This window comes from Pelophylax lessonae, assembly GCF_965119305.1.
Source record: "Pelophylax lessonae genome assembly, chromosome: 6".
NCBI lineage: Eukaryota > Metazoa > Chordata > Amphibia > Anura > Ranidae > Pelophylax > Pelophylax lessonae.
Window position 1 is genome coordinate 306680820 of NC_138773.1, and position 12368 is coordinate 306693187.

Here is a 12368-nt window from a genome sequence, read left to right on the forward strand (position 1 = left end):
TGCGAATTTTTATTTTTTGTTTGATTTTCCCCTCAGCTCCACCCCTCCTGAGCTTAATTAACATAATCAACGCAATAAAATTTTCATTACAATCGCGCTGGTACTATTGAAAAACACAAGGGAAACTCGCACTGCAAATTCGCATTGCAAGCGCAAGCGCATAAGTGTGAACCGGCACTAAAAGAGGAAGTAAACCCTATGATAAGGCTTACCTATAGGTACTGTAAATATCTCCTAAACATGCACCGTTTAGGAGATATTTATCTTACATGCAGCCAGTGACGTCACTGGTGCATGCGCTCTGAAGGAACGGCCGCTGGTGCCGTTCCTTCAGAGTCCCGTGCCGTGACCATCGGCTCCCGCGCGCGTGCGCGGGAGTGACGTCACCGCGGCTCCGGCCAATCAGATGGCCGGATGCCGCGATCCCGGAAGACGGGCGACTGGACATGTCGCCCGTCATACAGGTAAGCGGGCGGCACGGCGGGGGCTCCTTCTAAGGTAAGTATTTCATAATGAGCTAGTATGCGGTGCATACTAGCTCCTTATGTGTTTCTCTTTTAGGTTACATAAAATATATATATATATATATATATATATATATATATATATATATATATATATATATATATGGGTTTACAACCTCTTTAAGACACCTGACATTTAATTTTTTTTTTTATTATGCTTTTTAAATTATTTCATTTTTTATTTTATTATTTTATATAATTTTTTAATATTGTTTTATTTATTTTTTTTATGGGGGGGGTGGCTCCTGTCAGGGGGGGGGGGCCCAGGGCAGTTTCCCCTTTTGTCCCATTAAAAAAATCCGGCACTGGGGGTTGTAAACATGACACGCCCCCCCTGGTTTGCTTTACAGCCACAGCAGGAATGATACCATCTGTTGCATCTTCACAAGGAAGACTAATGTAATGACCATTGAGTGCTCTTCTTCTGTCCTTTAACTTAGACAGCAAGTGGATCTGGTGAGTTTGCATTTTGTATATTTGTTGAAGTGTATTACTACTACTACTATTATTATTTATATAGTGCTGCTTATTTCCTTTCTACGTAATTTTGGTGTTTGTATATTGACACTTATTGCATGCTGCTATTGCCACACCATTTAAGTGCTGACACCTGACCTTTACCTTTTTTTTATTATGCTTTTTAAATTCTTTCATTATTTTTTTTTTTATTATTTTATATATATATATATTTTAATATTGTTTTATTTTTATTTTTTTATGGGAGGAGGGCTTCTGTCAGGGGGGCCCATGGCAGTTGACCCTTTTGCCCCATTAAAAAATTTGGCACTGGAGGTGTAAACATCACATGGCCGCCCTGGTTTGCTTCACAGCTGCAGCAGGAATGATACCATCTGTTGCATCTTCACAAGAAAGAATAATGTCCATTGATTGCTCTTCTGCTGTCCTATAACATAGACAGCAACTGAATCTGGTGAGTTTGCACTTTGTATATTTGTTGAAGAGTATTACTACTACTATTATTTAAATAGTGCTGTGTAATGTTCTGGTACCTTTGGGTACCCTAATTACTCTTTCATAAGTGTATGCGCCCCACCATTCTCTTTTGGTAAGGTGCGCATACACCTTTAAGACTGATGCTGTCATCACTGAGCGCCGGACTGGATGGCTATTTAGATCGCCGGCTCTCACTCACATGTGTTCGTTCAAACTGCTTTGTGCCTTGATGCTAACCTGTCTTGAAGGTCACATGCTTGCAAGCATACCTCGCTGTCGGAACCACGCTGCGCTGATCCCTGTATCCCGCTACCGGATCATCCGCTCTTGCCGAACCTCTCCTCTGCTACATTGCTATTAGTGATAAGTACCCCACAGGGGAAACCTCTATAACCTTTATACTAAAGCTTACACTATCTAGCTCTGCATACTAAGGACTATTACTACATCTGCATTATCTAAGATTGCTAGCTCTTGAGCCTACTACCACCTGTTCTTGCACTGGGTTGATCTCTCTTGTATGTCCACCTGCTACTCTGTCATCTACTACCATACATGATTGCTAAACCTATCTGCATCCCATCTGCTACTATCTTACTTTCAAGAACATTTCCTTTCAAGTGTCTGTCATCTACCATCTCTACCCAACCTGTCTCTTCAGCCTATCATCACTGTGTTACTATATACATAAGTCACTCTAGGAAACATCTTATTGAGTGTGTGTATTTACTTGCTGAATTGAGATCATCCACACATGATGAGTCATTGAGAGTTGGGAATGGTGTCTCAGCGTTTCTCTACATGACTACTGAAGTGGAATATTTCTGCAGCTGAAAATCCACATCATACGTAAAACGCAGGAGCGTTACATGCTGCTTGTTTCCTTTCTATGTAATTTTGGATTTTGTATATTGACACTTATTGCATGCTGTTATTTCCACACCATTTAAGCACTGACACCTGACCTTTACATTTTTTTTATGATGCTTGTTAAATTATTTCATTATTTGTTTTATTATTTTATATCATTTTTTTAATATTGTTTTATTTTATTTTTTATGGGGGTGGGGCTCCTGTCAGGGGGGCCCAGGGCAGTTGACAAATTGTGATTGCACTTACTTGATTTAATAGAAAGATATTTTTTTGGTTTATGCGCTTTTATATAATAAAAAATTGCTTTCTTTTATTGAATGTATCTTGGGAAGTAAACTTTTGCCGGCTCTCATCTGTAAAAGTTTTTACTCTGGACTAGTATACATGTGCATCCCAAAAAACTAGAATATCATCAAAAAGTTAATTTATTTCAGTAATTAAATTCAAAAAGTAAAACTCATATATTAAATACATTCATTACACACAGAGTGATACATTTTAAGCGTTTCTTTCTTTTAATTTTGATGATTATGGCTTACACCTAGTGACAACCCAAAACTCATTATCTCAGAAAATTTGAATATTGTGAAAAAGTTCAATATAGGTCATCTAATTAATTCAAAACACCTGTATAGGTTTCCTGAGCCTTTAGGCCCCTCTCACACTTGTGCAACTTGTCCTGAGATTTGGGACTGCAAAGTCGCATGACAAGTCGTACTCCATCATTGAGCACCGTTCATATCTGTGTGACTTCAAGTTGCAATGACTTCAAAGTAGTTCCTGCACTACTTTGGTCTGGCTTTGATGTGTTTTGAGGTCCATAGACATAGGCATTGCTTCGAGTCCAGTCAAAATTGCGGCAAAAAAATTGCAGCAAAAAAATTGCAGCAAGATCGTGCAACTTTTACGTCGCACATGTGTGAAAGGGATCTTAAAGTGGTTGTAAAGTCAAAAGGTTTTTTTATCCTTATGCATTCTATGCATTACGATAAAAAGCATTCTGTGTGTAGCAGCCCCCCTCAGCCTCCCTAATACTTACCTGAGCCCATTTCTAGCCAGCGATGTTGCAGGAACGTCTCAGCTGCCCGAGACTCTCTCTCCTGATTGGATAAGACGGCAGCGCGACGCCATTGGCTCCCACTGCTGTCAGTCAAACAGAGTGAGCCAATCAGGAGAGAGGGGGGGGGGCAGATTTGGAGTGGGAACAGGATTTGTTTTAGGAGGAAGGATGAGGGGGATGATTGGAGGGGGGGGGGATTTTGTGCTGATAGAGCAGATTTTGGGAGGAAAAATAATTTGTGCTAGGAGGGAGGATTTGGGGGGGGGGGGGGATTTTTTATTAAGGGGAGGGGTCCTTGCTAGGATGGGACCAGGGCCACTGATAAGGTAGTACAGCCAGCTCTGCTATACTGGGCACCATCAGTTCAAAAAGGGGGCCCAGGGATCTGCTGAACAGAAGAGCTCTCTGTACTGTCTTATTGACGACACCGATCCTCTCCTGCCTCCTCCTGCAGCACTGCCAGCTTCCTCCCTCTGGCTGTATGGCAGGAGGATTGGTCCTAGCACATGCACCCCTGCCATCTGCTTTCCGGGCCCCCCTGTGTGCCCTTTCCCCGACTGCCCTTCCGGCTTCTCCCCTCTCCCGCCGGCTTCTCCCCTCTTCTGCCGGCAGCTGCTGCGGGCACACAGGGGGATGTTTCAGGATAGAAAGCGGGGGAAGGGGCCAGTAAATATGTAATTTACTGGCCCTCTGCTTTCCTGAATGAACACAGTGAGTGATCTGTAACAGACACTCCTGTGCCCATTCTCACTGAAGCATAGGAAACTGTGTTTCCAATGCTTCATTTTGTGAATGAGTAGGAAGCCTCAGAGTGCTTCCTATTCATTCATCTGTGCTGCTGAGACTGCAGAGAGAGGGACGAATAAATCTATGTCCTCGGTCGCTGTTGGCCGGTGGGGAGGGGGGGGGGTCATGTCAGGTAGGCTGTATGGGGTCCTGGGAGGGGTCATCGTGGAAGGGATTCATGCAAGAAGGGGGATGGGAAGGAGAATTTATGCAAGGAGGGAGGATCTGGGGAGTTGATTTGTGCTGGGAGGGGGAATTGGGGGGGGGGGGCGACCTTACATTTCTATCTGGAAGATGCAACAGGAAGAGAGAGGTAATAATAACCCCAAATGAAAGTTTATCTAAACCCAAGGGGGGTTCTTATCTTCTCTCCGCCCCCCCCCCGCCACTTTGTAGTTTTCTGTAGTAGGTGGGGCCTGATGAGCCCCTCCCACTGCTCTGCTCTCTGCACAGTAGATGATTTCACTGCTACGTTTACAAGGTAAAATCCGGCCTTGCAAGGGCATTTGCTGGATTTATATATTTTGAGGCTATTGGGGAATTAAAGTTTTTGTGTGTGGAGCTCTGCTTTAGGTTTCTAGTTTTTGGTTGGAGATGTCCTCTAAAACAAAAAAACACACATTGGCCACCAATTACGCCGCCACATTAGCGCCAGTCTGTTTTTGTTGTAAAGGGAATGGAGCTGAAAGCCTCCACTTTCTACAAAGAAGACGAGTTTCGCTGCGGACTGACCTGATAGAAAGGGGAGCTGGCTGCCTCCCAGGTCTCAGGATTCCGGTTGGCTCATATTTCCAGTACACCAATAACCAGCCGCTTAATGAGCTTTCTGCATCAGATCCACCTTTGTTTGTCATTTAATTAGGAAGGGTCTTGGCAGAGCGTGCCTTCCTGCAAGAGGGAGAAATAGCATTATTGTTAGTGGGAGAGACAGCTCTCGTATGAAGCAGGGATGTACAGAGCCTCGGGAATACCCACAATTACTGACTGATGGACTGGCTGCATGCGTACAAGGTTACACGCTAACGCAGGAGTGGAAAGAGGCTTCGGTTTCACCCTCGCCGCTTGACGAAGCAAAAAAAAAAAGTTTGAAAACACGTGATCACAAATACGAAAGTGTGTGTACATTACAGGCGATGATTACTTCTGTTGAAAGATTTTAATAAAACCGTATTCAACCAAAAAAAAAAATTAAAATTACACTGCAGCAGGGTGGATAACAATTGATGATTTTTTTTTTTTAATTCTAAAAAAAAAAAAAAAAAAATCTGATTTTTTGTGGGTTTAAATCAGATTATTTTTTTGTTTAAATGTAATTTTGGTTGATTTTTATCAAATTTATTTTAATAAAATGCTTTTGGAGTAAAAATCTATCTAAAGATAGTTTTATATTTAAGATACATTAATAATTTTATTTATTCAGCATAAAATTTAGCCTGTTGCAATTTAGTTATGTAGCATATATTCTGCAAATATCTACAGTATCTCACAAAAGTGAGTACACCCCTCACATTTTTGTAAATATTTTATTATTTTATTATATCTTTTCATGTGACAACACTGAAGAAATGACACTTTGCTACACTGCAGCAGGGTGGATAACAATTGATGATTTTTTTTTTTTAAATTATAAAAAAAAAAATCTGAATTTTTGGGGTTTAAATCAGAATATTTTTGATTTTAATTCAGATTTTTTTTATTTTTATCAAATTTATTTTAATAAAATGCTTTTGGAGTAAAAATCTATCTAAAGATAGTTTTCTATTTAAGATACATTAATCATTTTATTTATTCAGCATGAAATTTAGCATGTTGCAATTTAGTTATGTAGCATATATTCTGCAAATATCTACAGTATCTCAGAAAAGTGAGTACACACCTCACATATTTGTAAATATTGTATTCTTTTTTTTTTTCACAAATATTGTATTCTATCTTTTCATGTGACAACACTGAAGAAATGACACTTTCCCGCTACAATGTAAAGTAGTTAGTGTACAGCTTGTATAACAGTGTAACCCTCCGTTCACACTAGGTCGGATCCGACTTTGGCGCGACTTGCACGGACTTCATAAAATGAATGTCTATGCAAGTCGCTCCCGGTCGCCCCAAAGTAGTACAGGACCCTTTTTCTAAGTCGGAGCGACCTGTGTGGCTCCTATTAGAACCGGTCCTGTACTACACTATGGGACGCGACGGTGCGTGACTTCTCAGGCTGACCAAGTCGCCTGACAAGTCGTACCAGTGTGAATGGAGACTTAATTTACTGTCCCCTCAAAATAACTCAACACACAGCTATTAATATCTAAACCGCTGGCAAAAAAAGTGAGTACACCCCTAAGTGGAAATGTCCAAATTGGGCCCAAAGTGTCAATGTTTTGTGTGGCCACCATTATTTTCCAGCACTGCCCTAACCCTCTTGGACATGGAGTTCACCAGAACTTCACAGGTTGCCACTGGAGTCCTCTTCCACTCCTCCATGATGACATCACAGAGCTGGTGGATGTTGGAGACCTTGCGCTCCTCCACCTTCCGTTTGAGAATGCCCCACAGATGCTCAATAGGGTTTAGGTCTGGAGACATGCTTGGCCAGTCCATCACCTTTACCCTCAGCTTCTTTAGCAAGGCAGTGGTCGTCTTGGAGATGTGTTTGGGGTCGTTATCATGTTGGAATACTGCTCTGTGGCCCAGTCTTCGAAGGGAGGGGATCATGCTCTGCTTCAGTATGTCACAGTACATGTTGGCATTCATGGTTCCCTCAATGAACTGTAGCTCCCCTCTGCCGGCAGCATTAATGCAGCCCCAGACTCCCACCACCATGCTTGACTGTAGGCAAGACACACTTGTCTTTGCACTCCTCACCTGGTTTCCACCATATATGCTTGACACCATCTGAACCAAATACGTTTATCTTGGTCTCATCGGACCACAGGACATGGTTCCAGTAATCCATGTCCTTCGTCTCCTTGTCTTCAGCAACCTATTTGCGGGCTTTCTTGTGCATCATCTTTAGAAGATGGCAGTGTGCGGCGTATGGTCTGAGCACTGACAGGCTGACACCCCACCCCTTCAACCTCTGCAGCAATGCTGGCAGCACTCATACGTCTATTTCCCAAAGACAACCTCTGGATATGACGCTGAGCACGTGCATTCAGTGTCTTTGGTCGACCATGGCGAAGCCTGTTCTAAATGGAACCTGTCCTGTTAAACCGCTGTATGGTATTGGCCACAATGCTGCAGCTTAGTTTCAGGGTCTTGGCAATCTTCTTTTATCTTAGGCCATCTTTATGTAGAGCAACAATTCTTTTTTTCAGATCCTCAGAGAGTTCTTTGCCATGAGGTGTCATGTTGAACTTCCAGTGACCAGTATGAGAGAGTGAGAGCGATAACACCAAATTTAACACACCTGCTCCCCATTCACACCTGAGACCTTGTAACACTAACGAGTCACATGTTACCGGGGAGGGAAAATGGCTAATTGGGCCCAATGTGGACATTTTCACATAAGGGTGTACTCACTTTTGTTGCCAGCGGTTTAGACATTAACCACTTAAGCCCCGGAAGATTTTACCCCCATTCCGACCAGGGGGTATTTTGCGATTCGGCACTGCGTGAATTTAACGCACAATTGCGCGGTCGTGCGACGCTGTACCTAAACGAATTTGACGTCCTTTTTTTCCCACAAACAGAGCTTTCTTTTGGTGGTATTTGATCACCTGTGCGATTTTTTGATCACGCGCTATAAACAAAAAAAGAGCGTCAATTTTGCAAAAATAGCAATATTTTTCACATTTTTTTATATGAAATTCCCCCAAAAAAAAATGTAAAAATCAAAATTTTTAAAAATTTTCGGCCAATTTATTTTATGCTACCTATGTTTGGTAAAAAAAATCGCAAAAGCGTATTTTGATTGGTTTGCGCAAAAGTTATCGCGTTTACTAACAAAGGGAAAGATTTTTGTCATTTTTGTTGTTTTTTTTTTTAACGCGTAATGGCGGCGATCTGCGATTTTTTTTGCGGTACTGCGACATTGCGGCGGACAGATCGGACCCTTGACTGACATTTTTGACACTTTTGGGGTTACCAGTGACATTTCTACAGTAATCAGTGCTATATATATGCACTGTTACTGTAAAAATACACTGGTAGTGAAGGGGTTAACTTTATTTGGAAGGGAGGGGCTGTGTGTGTCCCTAGGGGCGTGGTTTCTACTGTGATTGGCTGTGGCTCTAGCTGTAAAGACACTGATCAACGGATCTACATACCAGATCCGTTTTATCAGTGTCTTTGCAGCGAAGAGAATGACAGGCAGTTTGTTTACACAAGCTGCCTGACATTCTCCCTCTCCCCCGCCGATCGCCGAGTGACCGGCGGACATCGGGTCCGCTGGTCACACGCGCGGGGGGGTCCGTGACCACGCGGGAGCGGGAGCGCGCCCCAGGGGGCGCGCGCTCGCTCCCTAGACCCTCACAAGCAAGCAACGTAGCCCTACGTTAGTTTGCCTGTGAGGGGCTGACCGCCGACGTAGATAGTCGTGCGGCGGTCGGCAAGTGGTTAATGGCTGTGTGTTGAGTTATTTTGAGGGACAGCAAATTTACACTGTTATACAAGCTGTACACTCACTACTTTACATTGTAGCAAAGTGTCATTTCTTCAGTGTTGTCACATGAAAAGATATAATAAAATATTTACACAAATGTGAGGGGTGTAATCAGTTTTGTGAGATACTGTGTATGCTTTTGTTAGTTGATCAGTACAATAAAGATTTTGGCATCCTCCCTGGAGTGCAGAGCCATTCATCCATTTTTCCCTGTTGATCTCAGAGGAGAGCCGGACCTCTGCTTTGGAAGGGACACTAGACTCGCAGCACTCACACCATCTGACAGCGGCTGCTGTGAATGGACATGTGTACACCTAAGGGTTCTTGCACACAGTACTAATTTATGAACATCAGATATTCCTGCAAGAATATTTCTGCGTAAAAACGTGAGTATGGGGTGTATAGTACATGTGTGCAAGTGCGTGTATGCATATACACGTATACAATTTCTTTTAGCTTTTTTCAATCAAGGGGGTGTGGTGTGTTTGCGTATATGTGCGTATTTACATGTTTACGCTCACACTTTTTTTTTTTTTCTTACTGATCTATACGCAGCACAAGTGTATGCTGCGTGTGTGTACAGGACCATTAGAAAACAATAGGCTGCATTTAGGTAAAAAAAATGCCTGAATGCATTAAAATGTGGTGTGTTTAGTAATCCAAGCAAGAGCCCTAAGGCTGAATTCACACTATAGAGGTTGATTTACTAAAGGCAAATAGACTGTGCACGTTCCTCCAGAGCTTAGTAAATAAGGCAAAGATTCACTTTGGAAAGAATACCCAATCCCATGCAAGACAAATGAAAAAAACTGAATTTTTGCTTGCACGTGATTCTGCTCATTTACTAAGCTCTGGAGCAACTGCACTCAGGGCCACTGATAAGGTAGTACAGCCAGCCCTCCTGTACTGGGCCCGGACCCCATCATTTCAAAAGGGGGGCCTGGGCACCTATTGGACAGGAGGTCTGGCTGTACTGCTGTACTGTCTTATTACAGATCCTCTTCTGCCTCCTCCTACTGCCAGCTTCTCCTCTTATTTCCCCCTTTGGCTGCACAGGCAGTGGCGGCTGGTGCATGATAATTTGGGGGGTGGCAAAACCAACACACCCCCCTCGTGCAGGACGACCGGCCGGAAAATCCACCAACCCCCCGGGATGGATGGACGGATGGCTGGCCAGCCAGACAGCCAGCATCCTAACTTCCTCCTTCCCTGAGCCGGTGTGAGTTTCCTCCAGCCGTGCATCTCCTCCTTCTTCCTGGCCAATGGCCAGTAAAATCGCTTCTCTTTTCAGCCAATTGGCAAAGGGGACTCACGACCCGCTTCCGATTGGCTGGGAGGAGAATCAGTGTGATAATAGTGAATATTCATTCGCTATTGTCATACAACTGGGTGGGCTCTGGCACAGTGCATGGCGTGCTGCTCTGAGTCAGCCGGACATTGTGCGGATTGTCGGAGCCTCATCTCCTCCTCCTGCGGCTCCTCAGCCTGGACGGGGGCGGCTGCATGTCCGGGGGTCGGGGCCGGGGTGGAAAAAGGTGTCCGGTGTAGCCCTCTCCTCTCTTCAGTCTCCTCTCCGCAAGTCCGCAGTGTACAGCACTGCTCCCGGCCGGGACTCAGCGACACTTACACAGCCGAGCGCGCCGCCGAGCAGCCGGTACTGGTCACTGGTACTGGTCACGCGGCTCTCGCTCGTCGCTCCTCTCCCTCTCTCTTCGCCGGGCCACGGGCGGGATCGTGATGCCGGGGCGGTTCACCGCCCCCAGGCGTCACGTCACCAGGTCCACCATGTTCTCCTGTGATTGGTCCAGGCTGGACTCTGGACCAATCACATCCCGGACATCATTAAAGTGGGGTGTGTCGGGGCGCATTGCTCTGCGCCCCAATGACCCCCATAAGAGTGCCAATCGGCGCCTCTGCCAGCGGAGGGTGGGGTCAAACCCCCCCCCCACCATACCCAGCACTAAGTCTGACACCCCTAGTGGGCGAAGAATCGACTTTGTTTTTTTTAAATCTTTTTTTACTTCCTCTTTTTTTGGGGGGGGGGCGGGACTTTCTGGGGGAGGGACTAGCCTGTGCAGCGGCCGCCCAGCACAGCGCGGGAGAGAACCAGGCAGTGAGCAATTGAAGAAGCCGGCGCGGCGAGGAGCTAAGGGGGAGTCGGACGACAGGAGTCCAGTCAGCATCAGCAGCATCGCCAATCGCCATCAATTATTCAGGCTCAGCAAAGAAGGCGGCGGGGGAGAGCCCAGAGAGCTGGTGTCTGTCTGTGGTGCTGCAGGAAAAACCTCGCCTGGGGAGTCGGGACAGGTGAAAAAAAGGTAGGTAAGAGACTACTACTGTAGTACTGTCTGACTGTACTAGTGACTGACTGAGTAGTGAGAAGTCTGTAAAGGAAAGGGGATCTATCTTATGGGGAACCTGCCCTTGCCCAATACCTGGCCTGCTGACTGTAAGGGGGGATCTATATGGGGGACCTCACCTCACCCTGGCCTGCTGTAAGGGGGGATCTATATGGGGGTCCTCATCTCACCCTGGCCTGCTGTAAGGGGGGATCTATATGGGGGACGGGACCTCACCTCACCCTGGCATGCTGTAAGGGGGATCTAAAGGGATCTATATGGGGGACGGGACCTCACCTTACCCTGGCCTACTGTACGGGGGGAGGTCTATATGGGGGACAGGACCTCACCTCACCCTGGTCTAATAAACAAACTTTAATTTAATCTATATACATTTTGTGGAAAATAACTTATTTTTAGTGTAATTGAACACTTGGTATATTGACCCCCCAAAATAATACCTTGCCACCCCTTTGCCACCCCTGTTTTAAAAGTCTAGCTCCGTCACTGGTCCTCTGCTCTATCAAGGCCTAATTTCTATCCTACAGAATTGGCTAAACTCTGCAATCTAACCCTGAAGACCATATTTCTTGTTGCTACAACCTCTGTGAAAAGGGTGTCAGACCTGCAGGCTTTGTAATCAAGGAGCCTCACCTAACATTCTACCCGGACCGAATAGTCCTAAAACCCCAGACTGCCTTTTATCCATGGGGTATTTTTCTCCTTCCACTTTAACTAGGAAATTAATTTACCGTCTTTTCTTGGTTAAGGGAGAGAACTACATCCCCTGGATGTTGATCTAACTCTGATGACCTGCTTGGCAGCTACCTTTTCATTCAGGAAAGCTGAAATCTGTGCTTGGTTTCGGCATGGTTTAGGGCAGGGTCAGTCAGCATCAACATGTACAGTCACCTCCTAGATTGTTAAGACAATTAAAAGAGCCTACTCTTCACAAGACCCTCCTGTTCCGGAGGACTTAAGAGCACATTCAACTGGGGCAGTGCCAGCTCTGTGGACAGAGCAGCACCGAGAGTCTCCTGAGCAGTGGCGGCCCGTGCATAGGGGGCGCCAGGGCGCCGCCCCCCTACCCCTAAAAAAAATAAAAAAAAAATGACAAAGCGAACAAATAAAGTTTTACAAAAAATAAATTTGGGTTCGCCGGCCTTTGTAATGGAAGTGGTGGCTAGGGGGGGTGGGGTTACGTCCCAGAAGAGGCGCCGATCGGCAGCCTTCTG

General features: G+C 45.1%; 1 protein-coding gene across 1 annotated transcript in view; it reads right to left on the reverse strand.

Annotated features, from left to right (window-relative positions):
* PLCD4 (phospholipase C delta 4) overlaps positions 1-12368 on the reverse strand; it is a 148495-nt gene that overhangs the window by 94222 nt on the left and 41905 nt on the right. Inside the window, exon 2 of the mRNA XM_082260122.1 lies at positions 4930-5085. The gene's annotated coding sequence lies outside the window, so the exon portion shown is untranslated. The remainder of the gene's footprint in view (positions 1-4929; positions 5086-12368) is intronic.